Genomic DNA, 18,560 nt, shown 5'->3' with positions numbered 1-18,560 from the left:
ATGGTTCCATTTTATGTTCTAAGATGTTTGATATTTAGATAAGATGATAATGCCCCTAACTACATTGTTCTGTTATCAATCTTTTCTTCTGGATGTTCAACAACTGAGGTTTAGAGACCAACAATTAGAGACAGATGGGCTAGGAGGACAGCCAGTATTTTGGCCCTGGCCCTCCAAGGTCAGTGAGGACCCAGGACATAAGAGAACCTCTACTGTGTCATCCTAGACTTGGTGAGTCCCTGGTCTTCTGGTCCAGGAGATTGTGAGACTACTAAAGAAAGTGATCGTCGGTGTTCAGTGTGTGGTGTGCCTAAGGAGAGTCACCAGGAGCAAAAATCTCCCAAGCTTTCACAGAAAGCAACCTGGTCAAGCACTGGCTGTGACTCATCCGAACGGCTGGCACTGACAGAAGAACTAAGAGGTGCTGTAGCTGGTTCCAAGGTTCCTGAGGAGTCCTAACCAACCTTGCTAGATAACAAGAATTGATTGTGTTTAAAACAGGTCTCCCCTTAACTTGGTCTTGAATATCCTGCAGAAAATGTACTAGAGAATAAAAAACAATGCTAAAGTAATATGTTATAAAAGAAACTCAAATCACTAATACCTTTTGGCAATTGCCAGCTACACTGGTAGCTGACTACCGTCACAGACTAATGGACTGCACAGGGTTTCAGTTGTGGGATGCAGGGACTTAAAATCTTTGCACTTAAATAAAAGATCTACCGAGCTCTCCAAAACAGCTCCTCCAGCTTCAATTAACCACCCGTCCTGTGCAACAGCAAAACAAAAAAGAGGGATATGTAGGGAGCTGTTGAAGCTGGAGATTGATCACATGTGTGGGGCTAAAGCAAGGCCAGCCCAGGAAAAACAGAGAGACCAAAACAAGCTATGTAAACAAGTTGTTCCAGCACCAAGAAGGCCAGGGGCCAGGCCTGCAAAGTAATGGGTTGCTAGGCAGAGGGGCTGAAATTGACATCATCTTTCCCAGTGTACAAATAAAGGTGCTACAGTGCTTGAGCAGTTGCTTTCCCCCATCAGGAGGATAAGGGCTTCACCTGACCCCAGCTTTGTCTTTTCTTTATTTGTCTCATCCTCTCGCTGGTCTTTAACCCCAAGGACCTCAGGAGCGGCACTGGGTCGCTGGGTCGCGGCAAGTGGCTTCTTCAAGGCGATGGATACCTATTCAGAATTCCAGTCCCTGGTGTTTATCCCTATGAAGTATGTGCATTTGTTCTACCTTTTGAGGTCTGGCCCCCAGCAGGGAGTGCCTATCTCCCCCAGAGTTGCAAGGTATGGGGTCTTTTGCACTGGCTCCTTTGAGAGCCTAACCCTGTCTATAAACACAAATTATGCAAAGGCTCAGAAACCAAACAATACACTCAGATAAACAATGGGTTACAGAAGAAACCAAGGAAGAAACAAGACAGGTTCTAGAACTAACTGATAATGCCAGGACAACATACCAGAACTGACGGGACGTGATAAAAGCAGTCCAAAAGGGGAAGTAATAGCTGTGAATGCCCACATATGCCTATTACATATTATTAACAGAACAATTTCAAATAAGTAACCTAACAATGCACCTCAAGGTCTTAAAAATACAAGAACAATCCAAATCCAAAGCTTTTTACAAGGAAGAAAATTATAAATTCAGAGCAGAAACAATTTTTAAAATGGGGGGGGCAGTCAGACTGGCCTTGAACTTGCTTCTGCTACCCAGGCTGCCCTCGAACTCACAGCAACCCTCCTACTTCAGCCTCCTGAGTGCGAGGATGCAGGTGTGTGTGCCACTACATCTGGCAGAAATCAATAAATTTGAGACCAAAAAAGAAAACAATACAAAGAATTAATGTATTGGGGCTGGGAATTTAGCTCAGTGGCATAAGTGCCTGCCTAGCAAGCGTGAGGCAGTGAATTTGATCCCTGGTACCCCCCCAAAAAGAATTAATGTATTGAAAGCTGATCTTTTTTTTTTAAGAGTAGAAAGGGAAAAAAAGCGTAGGAAGAATTTATTGAGAGAAAGAAGACTTCTATCTAAGAGGGACGGAAGGAGAACTGGAAAGTGGATTGCCCTGAAAAGTTGGTTCTTTGAAAGAATGAACAAACTCTTAGCCAACTTAGCTCTCCCCACCCCACTCCCCACAAAAGACCCAAAAGACCAATGCAATTAGACCCAAAATCAATGCAATTAGAAATGCAAAATGTTGCCAGGTGTGTTGGCACATGTCTGTGAGCCCAGCACTTGGGAGGCTGAAGCAGGAGGATCACTGAGAGTTTGAGTTCAGCCTAAGCTAGTAAGTTCAAAGCCAACCTGAACCACATAAGGAGACCTTGTCAGGAAGAAAAGAAAAGAAGAAAAGAAAAAGGTGAAATCACAATGGACACTACCAAAACCAAAAAAAATTAACATCTGATTCATTATCTGTACACCAATAAATTGGGGAATTCAGAAAAATAGATTCCTAGACACATAGGAATCACTAAATCTGAAATTATAAGATTTTAAAACCAGGAATAATCCAAAAACAGATAATGAAGTCGAAGCAATGATAAAAGAATCTATCAACTAAGAAAAGTCCAGATCCATATGGGTTCACAGCTGCATTCTACAGAATCTTCAGGGAAGTTCTAACACCAATGCTTCTCTGAGGTTTTTAATGAAATTCACAGGGGAAGGAGTGTTCTCAAAGTCAACCCTGGAAGCGAACATTACCCTGATTCCAAAACCATGACAACAAAACAGCAACAACAACAAAAACCACCAAAAGATTCTGAGGATAACAAAATTCAGTAATATACCAAGATATAAAATCAACATTCAAAAATCAATAGCAGTCCTGTATACACTAATATGAACCCACCGACAAAGAAATTAGAGGGGAAAATCAAATACTTAGGAATTAACCTAAAGAAGTAAAAGACCCCTACAACAAAAACTACAGCACTCTGAAAAAGGAAATCTAAAAGACATTAGAAAATGGAAAGAGAGAGCATAGTAGCCTGCACATGTAATCCCAGCACTCTGGAGGCTGAAACAGGAGGATGGCCCCGGGTTGAAGCTAGTCTGGGATACATGGTAAGTTCAAGGCCAGCCTCAACTACATAGTAAGACCCTGTCTCAAAAATCCAAAGCAACAACAGAAAATTTATCATGGAAACACAAAGGATATGTAAGAGCCAAAACAATTTTGCAAGTTACTAGTATAAACACAGACAGGCAGCTCAGAGAACAGGCCCGCAAAGAGATCCACACATTTAGAGACAATTTGCATCAGAGCTGCCAGGGTAATTCTCAAGCAGGAAGATAATCTTTATAATAAATGACCATGAAGCAATCAGACAGCTATAATCAAAACAAAGGAAACCTGCTTCATCCAGATGAGGCAGGGAATGCAATCCCAGCTACTGGGAGGCTGAGGTTTGAGGCTCACTGGAGCCCAGGAGCTGGAGGCTAATCTGGGTCTTTATAAAAATCAACTCTTCATCCATTTAGTATTTTTTTGTTTGTTTCTGTGGTAACGGGGATTGAACTCACAACCTGGCACCTGCCAGGCAGGCACTTTTGCCGCTAGCTAAATCCTGGGCCCCATTTAGTACTTTTATACTAAATTCAAGTGAAATAAAATATATTTTTCTTAAAAAGAAAAAATTTTAACTCTTGGGAAAGCCAAGAAGAGGCCCTGTTCTGGCTCATGCGCCCTTGCTACATGACTCACTTCCCCATTGGATCCTAGTTTAATCAGTCTTACCTCAGAAATTATACTCGTTCTCTTATTGGTTGATCTGAGCTCTGTCCCGCCTCATGCCCACCGAGCAGTTTCCATTTTCCCCGCCTTGGAGCTGCCTCTCCTCGTGGTTTTGCCCTAGAAAAATCCCTAGAAAAGGCAGGGTCATGGGCAACCCATTCAGACAGAAGCTTTCTTTCCCCAGTAAAAATATTCTGCTCTTAGGACAGCCAGAGAGACAGAGGCAGAGACAGAGACACAAAGACAGAGAATAAATGAACTCAGCTATGCAACTATGAGCGATAGTTGAAAGTCTTTGCAAACTCAGGGTACGTAAAGATTTCTTTGATAAGACATAAAAACCGGGTTCATTTGAAACACAGTCTGACACTTCCTTCAAAAAACACCATAAAAGAGGGGCTGGGGATTTAGCTCAGTGACATAAATGCCTGCCTTGCAAGCAGGCAGTCGTGAGTTCGATCCCCGGTACAGATAAAAAGGAAAAAGACAAAAAAAAAAAAAACCCAAAACACCATAAAAGGGTCAGGGAGCGGCTGGGTGGCCGTGCCTTCTCTGTCTCTCCTGACCTCGTTGTCCCTCTCCAGCCACACCTGACTCCCTTTCCCAGCCGTGTCCACAGATGCTGCGATTCCTCCTGTGTCCCTGCCTCTCCGCCTACCCTAGCTGACCTCCACCACATGCGAGGTTTTACCTAACTCTAACCCATCTCCACCCTGGGGCTGGGGTGAACCTCAGGGAGAGCAGACGCTTAATTTCTAGCACTATAAAATGACACTGAAAGAATCACACAAACAAAAACCCCAAGGACGAGGACACAGCTCCACCAGAGTGGGCACAGATGCCACCAACCCCGGCACCCTCTGCTGAGCCTATGTGGCTCCCCGCCTCCTCTGGGGCCTCTGATGGCCCTGCAGGGTCCCAGCGGCTCAAGGCAGAAACCCCTGTCTTCCTGTCACCACAGAGGTCAGTGGGCCAATGTGAATCTCATCTGTTCCAGGTCCTGTCTCGTGAGTTTGTCCCCATCTATCCCTCCCCCCTGGCCTAGGGCAGGTCTTCTCCCACTGTATTTTAGTAGCTTCCAGATCTGCCTCCCCCTGATGCCCAGTCCCAGGCCAGCCCGGGTCCCCAAATTCTCCAAGACTCCAAGCTCCTGGACCCATCTCACTGCGGCTTGGCCGCAAGGGGCTGAACTGCCTATGCGACCTTGAACCACCTCGACTCTGTCCCCCGCACCCACGATGCCTGGGGATGCTCCTTTGTCCCCGTCCCTGTCACCCTGCAACCTAGGGTAGAACATGGGCCTGAATGGAATACAGCAAAAGGATGAGTGAGCAGAAATGAGTGAGTGAAGGCAGGCAGGAAGGGGCAGCTCATACACCACGGGTCCGCGTCCACACACTCACATCGGTCTCTGGTCCTTCCTTTCTGAAGGCTCCTGTGGTCTTTTCCCATTTGATTTCATAAACAACTGCAGAGTCTCCAAGGAGGCTCTTGAAAGGGTAACCTGGTGAGTCAGTTGTCATGGAAACAAGAGAATCACTGCACAGACAGTGGGGGACCCTCATGCTCCTGGGCTCATCACATCTCCCCCTTCCTCCCCTGGCTGGCTGGAGGATCCGAACCTTTGGCCCCAATTCCAGCCTTCCCGGTTCCTTAATTCCAGAGAATTCTCCTGTAAGAGGCAGTAAGGCGGGAAGAGGACGGAGCAGGCGCAGGACGTCTGGGTTACTTCTCTTGTGGAGAACTTGGGGCTGGGGGGTCAAGGCCGCTCACTGAACCCCACACCGCCCGCTCCCCTTCCTTTTGTCTCCCAGAATCTCAGGCTCACAGGACCTCGACACTCAGTCTGCAGGATCTAATCCTGGGGCCCGCAGCGCCCCACATGGGTCAGACAGCTGCTGCCGGAGGCTGTGTCTTCTCTTCCAGCCACAGCCACAGTCACAGCCACTAAGCCCAGCTCAGGCATGACTCAGTTCACTCTTCCACAAAGCACTGCCCACCCCCGAACCCCTTATCCATCATCCTGTCGATTCTGCAAGTCCTCTTTCCTGAGTGTCTCTAGTTGTGCTGTCGTGGGGGCCTGGATGTCCTGAATCCATTCAAGATGTCTCCCTTTCATTGTCATTTTCACTTTGAAGAAGAGTCAAAAGTCACATGATGCCAGATCTGGTAAATAAGGCGGAGCAGGACACACCATAATTTTTTTTTTGTGGGTATCAAGGAATCGAACTCAGGACCTTGTGCTTGCCAGGTAGGTGCTGCACCACTGAGCCAAACCCCCAGCCCCACCCCATCATGTGTTAGGAGCCTGCATTTTGGTTGGATGGAATTGAGCAGCAGCAATCCCATGGTTTAGATCACACCTCCTACAGACACAGAGGAAAGACACTTCAGGAAGTGGCGAGAACCGCGGGATGAGTACATTCAAAGGGAGGCGGAGGATTTTGTGGAAGATTAAATGGTGCTGTGTGTTTTATTATAATATATTTAAAGAATTCAAATATTCCTGCAATGTCTGACCATCTCCTGTGAATAGCTAACTGGGACTGGGGGGACAGGACAGTGCCAGGCTCCTGGACAGAAGGACGTTCTGGGTTCAAGAGCAAAGACATGGTGGCCAGCGGGGTCCAGGTGTTCAGGACACCGCAGAAACGCTAGGTTCTCCCAACCACTGAGGCAGCAAAATGGAAAAGGGGAAGCAGACTGCCCACTAGGGTCAGCTCACAGATACAAAGATGCTGTCAAGATGCCTCTGCTGTGAGATGGGGCTTTATTTCTTCATCTTTCAGTGCCGGAGTTGAACTCAGGACTTGCACATGCTGTGTGGTTATGGGTTGGGTTTAAAGGTCCCCAAAGGCTCACTTGTTGAAGCTGTGTCCCCAGCTGAGGGCCATCATGGTGGCAGTGAGGTGGGACCCAGAGAGCTGAGGCCTGGGGATGGAAGTGGCCTCATGGAACCTTGGGGACAGCAGCCGCCTCTGCCTCTCTCCACGGTGTCCTGTGCTCCACAGGTCCAAAGCCCAGGGGCCCAGGTACCATGGACTGAAACCTCGATACCACGAACCTGAGTCGCCTTCTTCCTTCCAATTTGATTGTCATGGATATTTTGTCCCAGTGGGGAAAGCCTGACACATGGGCACGTGCTCCACCCCAAAGCATGTCATTTACACCACTGGCAGGCTGGGTCAGTGTGGCCACACACACAAGGAAGAGAGGCAGGGCCAGCTCAGGAGCCCGCACCCTGGCAAAGTCGGCCGGGGCTGCTGAGGAGTCTCAGGCTCTAGCAGGTAAGGGGTGCTCGGCAGCCAGCCTACTCACAGTGCGGGGATCCAAGGATTCCCCTGCAATGGCCTCATGATGACCTGGTCATGCATGTGGCCTTCTTGGGGACAGGGTGTGTGACCACAACCCACCTCCCCGTACATTACAGGAACAGCTCACATATTCAAACCCAGCTAGCGAAGCTTAGTGAGACCCTGTCTCAAAAGAAGAAATTTTTGAAAAGGCCTGGGGAGGTCGACACTCAGCACAAAACCCCTGACTTTAGTCCCAGGGCTGCCAAGAAGAAAAAGGGAGGAAGGAATCTAAAATACATACGATAAAAACAACCAAGGGAACCGAAGAGGGACAAAAAGCAGGCAGAAACAGCAAAGGTTCTACCCTTTCAAGAAAGAGGCTGGGTGTGTGTGATGCCACTGTGTGCCTGTGGTCCCAGCACACAGGAGGCCGAGACAGGAGGATCCTAAATTTGAGGCCAGCCTAGATTACAGAGTGACAGTTTCTCAAAAATCCAAACCAAAGCAACCCAAATCACAAACCCCAAGCCACCGCTGGGCCAGCGCCATCGCCACGAGGCTTTTCCCGGACAGGGCTCCCAGCCAAGTGAGCTGACTGAATAGAGCAGTCTGCAAGGCGCCAGAGCCAGCCGGGGACCCGCAGCCACCAGAAGGCTTGGGGAATTCTTGAGATTGCCACGAGGGGGCGCCCACGACCTATGAGTAAAGTCACTGCGAATCTGGCTGATTGCGCTGCTGCGCGTGGGTGACAATCTAAGGGACCCTGCGAGGACCAGGAAAGTGCAAAGCACGATTTCACCAGCTACCCTCCGCCGAGGAAGTAACTCTAGAGGACGAGTGCTGCTTGGTCAGAGGAAGCAGAGGACATTTGGGTTATTTCTTTTGGAAGCTGTTTCTGCCTGCTTTTTGTCCTTACCTGAGTCCTCGTCTTTATCCTTAAAGTGAGGCTCATCTCACTTTACAAATTGTAGAAACCACCAAAGGAGTCGACTAAGGAGTAAGGATTCACCCTAATGTTTAGAGTAAAACCGAATTGACTGCTCCAGAGTCCCACAAATGAGCCATCACTGATCAAAGTCACCTACAGCAATGTCAACCCCAGCACTACCACTGCCCCAGCCACTACAACCCAGTGCCCCCTGAGGTCCACTGTGCAAATATTACTGGACATAGGGGCCAAAACAACAGCATCTAATACTTCACAAAGAATCATCTGCCAGCAGCAATGGGTGCATGGACCATGCCAAGGGTTGGAGCTGGCGATCATGGGTTTAGAATAACCGCTAGGTTTTAAAGTATCATTTACAGCTGGGCGTTGAGGCTCACACATGTAGTTCAAGGATTTGGGAGGCTGAGGCAGGAAGATCACTGTGAGTTTCAGGCCAGCTTGGGCTACATAGTCAGTTCAGGGCCAGCTTGAAGGATATAGCGAAAAAATAAAAATAAAAACAAAGTATCATTTACAATAGGTCAAAAAGAGAAGGCAGGAGGGGAAAGAGAGGGTTGAGGGGGAGGAGGAGGAGAAGCATCTGTAAGAATCTGCAGATCTTTGTGCTGCCAGTCTGCAAAACATTAAGTAATCAAAGAAAACATAAATTGTGCGGTGCAGCTTAGTGAGCAGCTTAGTGATAGAGCCCTTGCCTGGCACGCTGATGGATGGTGTTCAGTCCCAGCACCATCAGAAAAGAGGAAAGAAAAAGTAACCCAGAAGGCCTAAGTCAGTGGAGAGAAATGCTAGATGCTTGGATTGGAAGATTCAGTATACGTAGTTTGAATGTCGATTCCATCCAAATTGATCTAAAGTTTTAATACAATGAGAGCTGTGGGTCTTTTTATTATGTACTTTTTTATTAATACATGTTTGTATTATATAATGCTAATTCTTTTTTTTTTTTTTTTTGTCTTTTTGGTTTTTATCAGTACCGGGGATCAAACTCACGACTGCCTGCTTATAAGGCAGGCGCTTATGCCGCTGAGCTAAATCCCCAGCCCCTATAATGCTAATTCTAACATGGACTTGGAAAGACTAAGAGATTAAGCAACCAAAGCTGTTATTTTTTATTTTTTGGTACTGGGGATCGAACTCACAATCTCACACTTGCCAAGCAGGAACTTATGCCACTGAGCTAAATCCCTGGCTCCCCACAAGCTATTTTTATAAAGAACAAATCATCAGTATCCAAATTTGAGATTTATAAACCAGGTGTGATGGCACACTCCTGTAATCCCAGCACTTTGGAAGCTGAGGCAGGAGGATCACTGCAAATTCAAGATCAGCCTGGGCTACAAAGTGAGCTCAAGGTCAACCTGAACTGTATAGTGAGATACTGTCTCAAAACAAAACAAAAAGCTGATAGTCTTTGAGGCTATGGGTTAGGCAAAGAAGATGTAACTCCATAAAGCCACAATTTATGTTTTTAAAAAAGGAGAGAGACTAAGGGTACAGCTCAGTGGCAGAACATTTGCCCAGCGTGCATGAAACCCTGGCTTTGATCCCCAGCACCAAAAATTTAAAGATTTTTAGAGTTAAATTAGGCTGTATCAATATTTAAAACATTAGGCAGGGTTGTACCAGGAAGTACCACCCTGGCCCCACTCATGCCCGGCAAGTGTGCTACTGTTGAGCTGCCTTCTCCCACCCGAGGCTTTTGCTTTACAAAAAGAACTAAAGGACAAGCTACGGACTGAAAGAAAGTATCTGTCTTGGTATATGCAATAAAGGCTTGTGTTCAGGATATATTAAAGACTCCCATCTGAAAATCTAACACTAAAACAAAAACCCAATTTTTCAAAATGAGCAAAAGATCTGAACAGACATTTCAAACCCCCCCCAAAAAAAGCTGTATGGATGGCCAATTAGCACAAAGAGGTTCAGCGTCATTAGACATCAGGAAGATGCAATGTTTTATAATTATACAATAGGCCCAAGCATGGTGGCACATACCTGTAATCCCGGGTCTCAGGAGGCTGAAGCCGGAGGATCATGAGTTCAAGGTATCCCCAGGCCATACAACAGAATGTGTTTCAAAATAACTGGTTTTTTGTATTTGGGGGAGGGTTGTCTTTTTGAGACAGGGACTCCCTATGCGGCTCAGGCTGGTCTTGAGCTCACTCTGTAACTCAGGCTGCTCTTGTAATGATTTTCCTGCCTCTGCCCCACCAAGTGCTGGGATTACAGGTGTGCACCACCATGTCTGGCAAAATAACTGTTTTTCAAAAGGGCTCAGGATATAGTTTATCATTCCCTGAGTTAAATCCCCAATACAAAAAATACAACTTACACATAAAATTAACTTACAGTCCTCAATCTTACTTCTGGATACTTACCCTAGAGTACCCTTGGTTCAATCACCAGTACTCCAAGAAGAAAAAAAAAGACAAAGACGTTTTCAGAGAAGCAAGGGCTGAAATAATTGGTAACCAACAGGCGCTCCAAAGAAACGCTGAATCTCTCAGGCTGAGTGGAAAGACTCAAGTCAATAGGAAGGCAATAATCAGGCTGGGAATGGCATATGCCCGGGGAAATACAAAATACTACTGTGATTTCTTTTCTTAAACTTTGATAAGTCTAGGCCAGTGATATAGCTCAGTGGCACAGCACCTGCATGGCAAACGCAGGGTCATGAGTTCAAGTTCTGGTACCAAAATAAAAAAATCTTTGACCAGTCACCAGCATTGAGAGACAACTGTCATGGCCAGCGAGCACAAAGACAAGAGGAAGAAACCGGATGAACCCAGGTTCAGGGTTTGCAGGGAGGAGCCCCCGGCACTGCCCTGGCCTGCAGGCACGGGGGACCCAACACCCTCGTGGCACTCTGAGGGAGCCACCGAGGACACTGCAGGCCAGGGACGAAGTGGCCCCTGGGTCAGCTGAGTCAGGTGATCTGACGGTGGTAGAGGGAGAACAGGGGTGATATATAGAAAGCTCCTGTCTGTGTGCAAAAGAGACCTGGAAGGAGCCAGTGCTTTGACTTACACCGGGCTCGGGGTGGGGGTGGGCATCCGGGGACCCTCACCAAAGCCGTGCAGAGAGGGTCCAGGGAGAAGCCAACTTCCAGCGCAGGAACAGGGCTGACCTCTGATTCCCCCCTCTGCATCACCCCTGCCCCATAGGCCCCTCTCAAGCCGGGGACACCAGCCTTCTCTGGGGTGATTTAAGTAGCCTCTGGCTTCCCACCGGCTCCCCAGCCAGGGCCACTTCTCTGCTGTCTCTGACATCTTGTCCTGCCTGTCCTCTGCCCTTCCTTTCGGTCTCCCCCACCCACCCCAGCCTAACTGCTGCCAGCGGTGGAGCTACGGCTGTGAGGGGCACTGACAAGGGGTTCGAACCTCGAGGCTGATGGCACTGGCGGCTGGTGTGGCATTATGTAAGCTGTGGGAACCCTCCCCTGGGGCACTGCCTGCTCCAGCCCTGCCCCGCAGAGCAGGCTGAGGAGGTAGATGGTACCAAGGGCAAAGAACACTAAGACTGTATCACTGGGAAGCAGACCCCAGCTGAAAGGGCTTCCTTACGTGCCACAGGACTAGTGGACCTTCAGCGCTCAGCCCAGGAGAAGGGGAGGGGAAAAGAGGGTAGGAGGGAAGGGGAGGGAGGGGAAGGGCACAGGACTGGACCAGATGGGACAGGAGGGGAGCGGGAGCAGGGGGAAGTCGGAGAGAAAGTGAGGCGACAAAATACTCTCCAAAACTCTCAACCCACCCAAAGCAGATCCACGGGGCAACGAGAGGAAATCAGTCTACTGGCAGGCAACACAGGTGAATCCCTGGAAGACACAGGCATAAGTAAAGACTTCAAACAGAACCGCAACTGCACGAGAAGTAACATCAAGAACCAAGAAATGGGATTGCATGAAACCAAAAGGCTTCTGCACAGAAAAAACGAACGACAACAAAAAAAACCAGAGTGAAGAGATAACCTACAGAATGGAAAAAATTTGTGCCAGCTACTTCTTGGACAGAGGACTCATATACAAAATATATAAAGAACTGAAAAAAAAATTAGATCACCAAAATAACAGACCAATCAAAAAAGAGGCAATTGAAATGAACAGATGCTTCTTAGAAGATGTACAAAGGGCAATAAATACATGAAGAAAGGCCAGGCATGGTGGCTCATACCTGTAATTCTAGCACTTGGGAGACTGAGGGAGGAGGATCCTTGTAAATTTGAGATCAGCCTGGATTACAAGGTGAGTTCAAGGTCAAATTGACCTGCACAGTGAGACCCTGTCTCAAAAAAAAAAAAAAAAAAAAAAAATCAAAACCATGAAGAAATGCTAACCATTAGAGAAATGCAAATTGAACAACATTGACAGTTTCAATGCATGAATTGCAAACATGTATTAATAAAATAGAAAATAAAACAACACTGAGATTCCATTTTACCCAGAAAGAATGGCCACCACCAAGAAATCAAATAATAACAAGTGTTGGTGAGGCTATGGGAGAAAAGGAATCCTGCTACACCACTGGTAGAAATATAAACTGGTAAAACCACTGTGCAAGTCAGGATGAAGATTCCTCAGAAACTTAAAATAGAAATTCCTACTCCCCTGCTAGTTAAAGATGTCATACTCCAGCGACATGCACAACCCATAATGCTACAGCTTTAAAGTGGCCTATATGTTCATCAGTAGTTGACTGGATAAGGAAATGTGGTATCACTAAAAAATGTAGTATGGCTCTGCCATTAAGGAGGTTAAACTTGAGTCATTTGTAGGAAAAATGGATGCACCTTGATACCATGGTGGGTGACACAAATCAGACAGATGAGCTTCAATATGCAATAAAGGCGACCAGGTATCACATTTGCATTAGATGCAGAAAAAGTACCTGACAACATTCAATATTCAATATTCATTCAAAACAAGAAGCCACGCCGGGTCTGGGAGGAGCACAAGGAGCCAGTTTGCCCTTCCCCTAAGCCGCACAAACCATGTGGGGGCCAGGAAGAGAGAATCCAGTTCACTGCCCACCCACCCTGTAAGTACTCAGCTGAGGGCAGGCTAAGCTGATAGCCCAGGTAGAGAAACAGCTAAATACCTGGACTGTTTGGCTTTGCAGGCCGAAACCGGCAGTCTGAGCCTTTAGTAGGATGACAATGCAATATGGCGAACACTCCAGATTTCCTTCTGTCTTGTCTTTGAAATCCAATATTGTTCTCACCGCTTGCTTTTGTTCTGAGCTATTTTGTTTTATTTAATGTTCTGTTTTGTCTGGCTTTATTCTGTTTTATTTGATTTTGCTATGTCTGATGGTAAGGATAGCTATTGTGAAGATAGCGAGACATGCCATGGTGGCCAGTACTGATTTCCTATTATCCCGTTCTGAAGTTCAGTACCACTGTCACCGTTCAGCCTTTTTTTTTGAGACAGGGTCTCACTATGCAGTTCAGGCCGGGTTTGCGCTCATTTTGCAGCTCAGGCTGGTCTTGAACATGCAAAGGTTCTTCTGCCGCAGCCTCCTGAGTGCTGGGATCACAGGCATGTGCTACCATGCCCGGCTTCACTGTTTAGTTTTGATTGGTTTTATTCTGTTTTATTTTGTTAGGCTTTAGTCTCTTCAAAATGAAAAAAGAAAAAACAAAAAATATTCGTTCAATACAAAAATCCTCAGAAAAGTATAAGTGCAAAGGAATTACTGTGCTTCAGGCCAACTAGGGGCCAATCGGGGAGAGCTGCGGCCGGCCCTGAGGGTACTGAGCCAAGCAGTGGTGTTGCTGGGAGAGGGGCGGGCTTTCTGCTCCAACCAGCACTGTCCTGGATAAACCAGCAGACCCCAGAGGCAGGCTCTGCCCAGCAGTGGACGGGTTTGAAGTCAGAAGCGCATTGGGACACTGCCTCTACCACCCTTGGCCCTTGTGACCCTGGGCCGTGACTTCACCTAAAGCTGCTTCCTCGGGTACAAACCAGAAGCACACAGGTGCGGGGTGTGATGGCACACACATGTGGTCCTGGCATGCGGGAGGCTGAGGCAGGAGGATTGCTACAAGTTCCAGGCCAGCCTGGACTACATAGCAAGACCCTGTCTCAAAAAGAAAAAAAAAACAAACAAACAAACCCCAAAACAGAACATAAATTTGCCACCAGGGAGATAATCGCCTGCTCTCTGCTGAGTGTCTGGTTTTAAAACGACAAAACAAAAGCTATTCACGCAGAGAGGGATTCATTTCAAGGCTCTCCATATTTCCCTTGATTTGTAAAAACACCTATTTTTGTTATTTTTGAAAATCAGGAAAATAAAGATATGTTTAAGTGAATAAGAAAATAAAAACCAACCCGGGTCTCCTGATGCACAGGCAGTGTTACATGCGCCCAAGGCCTGGAGAGAGGCCGAGGCTTGCAAGGACATGCTCATGACTTGTTGGGGCTCCTCGGAGTCTGTGCTGTGCCTCCAGGTGGCCGGACAGGAGGCAGGTGGCAGCAGAGAGCTTCCAGCGCTCACCCTGTGTCACTGAGGGGTCCGTGGTCCTGCAGCCAGCACTGCTGTCACCTACACTTAGTGTGAGACAGGAGACTTCAGTCTGCAGACAGCGGGCCCTTGGCAGTATTTGGGGAAGGGCAGTGCCGCCCCTGCCACACCAAGCTGGAAATCTAGGTTATTTTTATAAAACATAAACATCAAAAATGTTTAAAATCTGGGTATGCTGGCATAGGCCTGTACTCCCAGCACTCAGGAGGCTGAGGCAGGAAAATGGCTGCTACATAAACAAGTTCCAGGCCAACCTGAACTAGAGAGTGAGACCCTGTCCCCCCCGCCATAAAAAAAGTTTAAATCGGGCGTGGTGGTCCACGTCTACAATCCCTGTACTCTGGGAGGCTGAGGCCACAGGATCACAAGTTCAAGTCCAGCCCCAGGGACTTAGCAAGATTGTGTCTCAACATACAATACAAAAAGGGCTGGGGATGTAGCTCAGCGTGAAGGCCCTGGGTTCAACCCCCACTATCAAAACGAGCACTGCGCAGCCCAACAAAGCCCTGTTGCAGTGAGAATTCGGCCCACGAGGCTCCAATTAACAATTTTTTCTTGAAAAGGGCTTTTTTAGGAAATCGAGGCAGGTGAGCCATGAAAGCAAGTCCCTCCAGCAAAGGAGCGCTCCTGAGCCGTTGCCTTTGTGCACACAGGAGCTTAAACCCCGTGACCCCAGAGCTGCCTGGGCCAGCGCACAGCAGATGCCTTCACTGGAACTTCCCTGAGCCTGCACTCAACCCGCTATGCCGCAAACTGAAGAGAACGGATTTGCTCATTCTTTCTAGCTCACTCAGGTGGTGCCTTTGTCCCGGAATCTTTTGCCCAGTCCTAACCCAGGCGTCACGGCACAAACTGGCCTGTAAAAACCCTTCTACTCAATGGGTATGCTGGTACATGCCTGTAATCCCAGCACTTAGGAGGCTGAGGCAGCAGGATCGAATGTGAGTTCAAGGCCAGACTGGGCTACGTAGTGAGACCCTGTTTCAAAAAACAACAAAACTAAAACAAAACCCCATCTACTACTCACGACACACCTCAACTACTACCAGCCCCGTCCTGCATAAGCTTAAAGGACCAGGTGGAGATCAGGCTAGGACCAGCAGCAGCAGCTCAGCCCTGCTTTCTCTGCACAAGGCGGGGAGCGCTGAAGGGCATCTTGTCTTAATCAGTTTCATACCCATAGGGAACAATACTTTGGCACTAAATGTTTGTGGGTCTGTGGACCGATGGATCACTCCCACACAAAGGCTTTGTGGGTATGGTAGGCTCTGAAGGATAGTCCTGACCACACAGGCATTTGTTCACCCAACCTCCTGGTGGCACATTCCCGTGATCCTTCATTCAGGAAGCTGAGGTAGGCGGATCTAGAGATCCAGGTCAAGGAAAGTTTCCTGCACTAGATTCTTTTTTTTTGTTTGTTTGTTTGTTTTCCTTTTTATCGGTACCAGGGATCGAACTCACGACTGCCTGTTTGCAAGGCAGGCGCTTATGCTGCTGAGCTAAATCCCCAGCCCCCCTACACTAGATTCTTAAACTGAATTTCAAAGCTTTGAAAAGAATAAATCAGTGGTGAGAAACCTATGGCGCATGCCAAAGCCAGCTGTTCGTTATCATCTAAAAACTACACCATCTCTGGAATGTCTGTTCCTCCACCAGGCCAGGGCAGCAAAGGGGCCAGACAGTGGCTCACAGCCAGGGAACACACAGGGCGTGGCTACAGGCTGGGGGTAGGGGGACAGACTCTGGGTACCTCGGGCTGAGACTGGCCAAGCCCCAGGGAGCAAAGAGGGCCTTCAGTTTTCTTCCATACAGTTTCACCGTGTTATACATCATGCACCACAATATTTATCTGTTCGACGTGGACAAGGGGAGGGCTTTCAATAAATTTTGGGTTGTGTAGCCATTGTCACAGCCCAGCGTCAGGTGGTTTCGGTCACCCCTTAAAGATCCCCTGCACTCTTTGTGACAACAGATTCACTTCCTGCCTCCACAGAGCGCGCCTTCCTGCTCGGAGCAGAAAAAAGAACACATACCTGCTCAGGGTTCTGCGCTTTGAGACCTTGCTGGGGCTGTGGAGGGCGAGTGGCCAGGGTGAAGGCCAGAGGACGTCTCTGTCACTACTTCCCACGGTGCGGAGCCTGACTGCAGGCCTTCTGGGACTGGGCCTTCCTTCCTGGCCACGCTGGCACTTAGTAACCCCTGAGTAGCCCACGAAGCAGCGGGGTAGGGCTTAGGGCCACTCGTTAAGGCAGGGCACACTCTCCCAGGAGGCGGATGGCATGGCTAGATGTCATTATCATCCATGGAATGAAGGACAGGCCCTTGCGATTCGGTTTGGTGCTTGAAGCCAACGTCCTTGTTTTGTACCCTGTTTGCGTCATCAGGGGGTGCTAAGTATGTGGCTGCTCTTGGCTTTCTTGAAGCACAGCATCTGTTCATCAACCGAGGCTGCAGAATCACCGAGGATTTACAAAGCTCATCACTTTGCTCTGTCTGTGGCCTCGGGGCTGAAAAATGTGGCCTCTCTCAGGGTCGTGGCGGTGTTTATGGGAGGAGGGGACGGCCACCTCTGCAGGCCTCTCTTCCTGTGCCAGTAAACACATTCCTCCAAGTGGGCCTTGATGAGCTGGCTTTATCCACCCAGAAATGATGTCACCATGGCAACCGCCATTGTTCAGAAACATACTCTCTGGGTTCCTTTAACCCAGCCTGCAAAATCCCTACTAACATTCCCTTCAATAGGCTGCTAGAAGGTAGACCTGTCAATAGGAAGGAGAAAAATTATGATTCATGGGCCCATAGATAACTGTCAACCAAAAACCCAACAGAACCCACCCCACCCAACGCCTCTGAGATCTGATGCTGCCCCAGAGCTGATCCAGCCCAACCCAGGAAGAAACATTTTGAAAAATGATATTAATGAGAATCGTGTGGCCGTGGGTGTGTAGCTATTACACACCTAGCTGAGGCAGTGGGAGCTGGGCAGCGGCAGGTCCAGCAAAGCAGCCAGGAGCCAGATGAGGAATTCATGGGGTTTGATGCAGGGCCTTCTGTTTCTCGGAGGCAGTTTGGTATCCTGAGAAACACTGGATTCATTCACAGGAAGGCTGTGTCACTATGTCCTGATGTAATAAACCTCTCCTGGACACAGATTCTTCATCTGTCAAGACAAATGACAATGTATACTGGGAGAGTTAATTTTCAGGAATTAATAATGACTTTGAAATTGAAAGTGCTTTACAAATTGCAAAGCAAATTGCGTCGCCCGCTTCCGTGATTTATCAGTTTATCAGCGCCTTCCCCAGGTCTCCGCAGCCAGTTAGAGCCATGGGCATTCAGTGACCTCCGGCCATCTCGCAGGGCTGGGGACGTAGCTGAGCGGCACAAGCGCCTGCCAGGCAAGTGCAAGATCCTGAGTTCGATTCCCAGAACAACAACAACAAAAACCTCCCAAAGGCTGTGTGGTCGGAGGCGGGGTTCTGGGAGGCGGAGAGATCTTGGGGCGCTGACCTCACAGCTGACTGTGGGGCTGGAGGTTCGCAGAGAAGTAGGTCACTGGGCGTGGCAGGGAGGGGTCCCCTTGGGCTCCTCCTGCGGCTGCGCCTTGGGAGTAAACTGACGCCTTGACACACGGTTCTGCCGCGGAGCCAGCTCTCCATGGACTGAAGTCTCTGAAACCATAAGTCAAAACCAGCCTCTCCTCCAAGCTGAGTGTGTCAAAGATTCGATCCAGATCCAGCGACACAAACCAACAGTGCTGGCGGCGAGGCCCCTCCCCGTGCCAGGTCCTCAGGGGTGGCCACCGCCGAGACCTCCGCCAGTCGCTCTGTCCTTGGTGTCAGCCCTCAGGTTGTGACCCAGCCTGGCGTACTTTGAGGGCTTTGCATGGTGCCAGTATCTCCACCAAGCCCAGCCCTGCCCTAGGCGTGACCTGGCCCCCCAGGGACCCTTTCCCTGTGCCCAGTGCGGGCGCAGGTCCCACTGCCTCCAGCCCACTGTCCTGGGGGCCCGGCGCCCCTCCTCCTCCGCAGGCGTCACTGACCCTCGG

Source organism: Cavia porcellus, unplaced genomic scaffold, assembly GCF_034190915.1.
Source record: "Cavia porcellus strain 051 isolate PalLab524CR breed Dunkin Hartley unplaced genomic scaffold, mCavPor4.1 scaffold_40, whole genome shotgun sequence".
NCBI lineage: Eukaryota > Metazoa > Chordata > Mammalia > Rodentia > Caviidae > Cavia > Cavia porcellus.
The sequence above is the reverse complement of the archived record's forward strand: the minus strand, read 5'-3'. Positions refer to the sequence as shown.